Raw genomic sequence first — 3,778 nt, 5'->3', positions numbered from 1 at the left:
GGTAGTTATATTGTTGTTCATGAGAAGGAATCACACATTATAGTTTTAAGTGCAAAAGGAGAAAAAGAGGTTGATGTAATCCAAATGAATAGTATGTTATTGGTGCAAACTCATTCGAATGTATTCATTGTAAATTATAGCAATGTAAAGGTTATAACTTAAATACTGATCTTAAAATCATTAAGAATAAGAAATGTGTTTACAAATGAATAAATTGGAGTGTTTATTTGCATGAGAACATTTCCAGTTTCAACTATCATCACATTACAATATATTTTGGTGGGTTTTCGCAAGTAGACCCACATAGACCATAATTACTTGGTGGAGGCACTGAAAATGGAAGTTACACCACTTAGAGAGGTTATGGGTGGGTACATTAGGAGTAACAAAGGAGTTAGTAACCTGGTGACCCTTTAGTGATAAAATGGGGGTTACATATATATATATATACACACTCTGTGGCATGTGGCAAACCTTGCTGAACGAGGAAGAGTAGGCCTGTATTTGTACTTAATTCAACAATATTAATAACGTAGGGGGTTCCACCAGTGCTCGCTGTAAATGGTGGCTGCAGATCTAGATGAGGAGGTCCCATGTGCTCCCTTTGGTAAAAACAATTATAAAAAACCTGATGACCTGCACCTGTCAACTTAGTTGTACATGCTGCAATTAATATGTGCCCCTTAATATTCAATTCCAAGGTACTGTGTGACTATTTGACCAATAAATATATGCTATTAAAGATAATGTAACGAAATAAACAATAACAGAAAATGGTATAAAGAAAATCCCTTTTATTACAGTCACAGTGCTTTAAGGATGATGGGGAGTAGCCTGGAAAGGGGTACCATATGAATATACCAGGCTTAGAGGTGGGTGTCCCTCACCTCCAGTAAATGTGGGTTGTAGTCGATGGTGCTGACTATACAGCCACTTACTCAACTTCCGTAGTGCCCTCCAGGGTGAAAACTGCCTCCAGTGCAGAAGGCGGGAGCGTGTCTCTTGTGGGCTCGACTCTGCCAATTGCAGAGGAGACTAGATGGGCAGCCCATGCTATATGAGCCGCTAGTAGAAAACGTGGCTCCTCGCCAGGTGGTCGCAGTGTCTTCCGGGATTGATGCAACTCCTGGTGCTGCGGTCTAGCGAGATAATGTGGCCTGGACTGAGTCAGGTCCCGGGATCTTGTACTGAGAAAATCTATGCCAGGATGTTAAAAGCAAACAGTCTTTGTGGGATAAACCTTGTAATAACAGGTGTTGCTGAATGAACTCCTACGCATGTCGCTCAAACAAAGCCTTCGTCAGGTTCTTTTTCAACATTAGTTGCATAGCGAAATGCAAATATTACCATTACAGTCAGCATAAAGGAGATCAGTGCGATCACTGCAGTGATGGCGATGCAGGTTGGGATTCTCGTTGATATTTTATTTTTAATCAGATCTTCTATGCTGACATGTTCCCGTGTCAGCTGCTCTGGTTCAGCACTGATGTCTGAGCGCAGGACGTCATCGGAGATATTCTCTAGCTCTGCATTTTCCATTCCTACTCTCCAGGTCACTTTTAGGTAATAAAAGAACTCCGCTATTACATCGTTATCCTCATCCTTTATTTCACAAGCATATGTCCCCTGTTGGAATGATCGCGTAGGCTCAGTTAGAATGTGCAGGTCTGGTCCTGTATAAATACTGGTGAAGTAGCTCATATCAGTCACCCGGATGTTTCTAGCAAACCTCCATGTTACGGTTATGTACTCAGGAAGGGGAAAGGGCACGCTGCAATAAATGTTTGCCTTTGTCAGCTCTAATACGTCAATGTCTTCAAGTGGACACTCCACAGGTATCTGGCAGTCCTCCACTGTGCATTCATCACACTTAAAGACACGTGCCGCTTTTGAAGACAGCAGGTGGATATACAGTTTGCAGCTGGATTCTGCGAGATAATTTGTTTCACACCGTTTATCATAGATCTTATCTTGTGTTCAAAAGCCGCTGTCCAATCTTTTGAAGAATGTGATGGCTGGATCTCCTGGACAGTTTCATTAAAGCTTAACCGATACTCTCTAACTCTGCTGATCTGTAAATACGGTAGAAGAAGCTCATCCATAGGTTGAAATCCTTTTCTTATTATATTCAGGCATTCAACTGCCTCCATCTTATCCAGATTATTGGCATATTGGCAAATTCTTGCCTTATCCTCGGGTGTCATAAGACAGTTATAGCAACAATCATATATATCTGGTCCACAGAAAATATATAAGACACAAAGAAGCAGGCAATGCTTCTGTACTCCCATGATTTCCAGCAGCAGCGTTGTGGCTTCCTGTCCGCCAACAATCATAGAAATTGTCACGCTATAAAATGAAGAATAGCCTTAAGTATGCATCTCCTTCGGTTATAAATACCTTTAGGTTATGCCTACCAATAGGTTATGAGTCTCTGTAGACTATGTATCACCTTAAGTAGGAGAGCATGAGTGCAACAATAGGCCTTTGTGAGGTAACAGTACTGGTTTGTCACATGTCATGTGGTTACCAGCAGACTGTTATATGTGATGTATGACAATCAGATATCTTACATCTTATTTGAAGATAATTTCAATTAGTGTTATGTTTATTTTATTCTATCTTGTCTTGTAGAACATCCCCATTAACATGGTTGTATAGTTACAAACTGTCTGTAATCACTATTCTTATTTTCATGTCTTTATAAGTGAATATATATTGCACAGGAAAATATTAAAAGGTCAGCAAAAATGTCTTGATGGGGGATTCAGGTTAAATACGGGTGAAAAATGGTCAGAATTTGCGCATTAGAATCCTACTGTGTATTTGTCATATATGTAAATGACCATGAAATCCTGTGTTACCTTGCCACTGCAGACAGTCCATACTTATTTCTCCTGCTTTTTCATCAATATATACAGTGACGGGCTTTCTTTTGTTCTTTTTATATGCACCTGTCGACCTACGCTCTGTAGTTAAAACAATGAATAAGGAATAATACAACTGTATATGTGTTCATTAGAAAATGTTCTTACAGGATTGGAAAAGCTGCATTTTAAAAAATAAAATTGGATTTCTACACCTGTAAGAAGCAGAAAATAACAGATATGATATATATATATATATATATATATATTAGGGGTGTGCACCGGCCACTTTTCGTGTTTTGTGTTTTGGTTTTGGATCTGGATCTTTCTTCGTGTTTTGGATCTGGATTGGTTTTGCCAAAACCACCCTTGCGTGTTTTGGGTTCTGGGTTTTGTGTTTTGGATCTGTATTTTTTTTTAAAAAAAGCATAAAAACAGCTAAAATCACAGAATTTGTAGGTTTTTCTGCTCCTATGCTATTATTAACCTCAATAACCTTAATTTCCACTCATTTCCAGTCTATTCTGAATACCTCACACCTCACAATAGTGTTTTTATGTCCAAAAGGTTGCACCGAGGTAGCTGGATGACTATGCTAAGCGACACAAGTGGGCGGCACAAACACGTGACCCATCTAGGCGTGAAACTGCAGTGGCAGACAGGATGGCATTGAAAAACTAGGCCCCAAACTGTACATAATGCAAAGAAAAAAAAGAGGTGCAAGATGGAATTGTCCTTGGGCCCTCCCACCCACCCTTATGTTGTATAAACAGGACATGCACACTTTAACAAACCAATCATTTCAGCGCCAGGGTCTGCCACACAACTGTGGCTGAAATGATTGGTTCGTTTGGGCCCCCACAAAACAAGCTGGCAATTTATCTGTCCCTGCACAAACTGGCTCTACGGAG

At 40.0% G+C, this 3,778-nt stretch overlaps 1 pseudogene; it reads right to left on the bottom strand.

Annotated features, from left to right (window-relative positions):
* Positions 1-1,284: 1,284 nt before the first annotated feature.
* On the bottom strand, positions 1,285-2,291 carry LOC148504801 (sperm acrosome membrane-associated protein 6-like; annotated as a pseudogene).
* Positions 2,292-3,778: the final 1,487 nt, after the last annotated feature.

The sequence above is a fragment of the Taudactylus pleione genome, unplaced genomic scaffold (assembly GCF_031769625.1).
Source record: "Taudactylus pleione unplaced genomic scaffold, aTauple2 ptg000454l, whole genome shotgun sequence".
Taxonomy (NCBI): domain Eukaryota; kingdom Metazoa; phylum Chordata; class Amphibia; order Anura; family Myobatrachidae; genus Taudactylus; species Taudactylus pleione.
The sequence above is the reverse complement of the archived record's forward strand: the minus strand, read 5'-3'. Positions and strand labels throughout refer to the sequence as shown.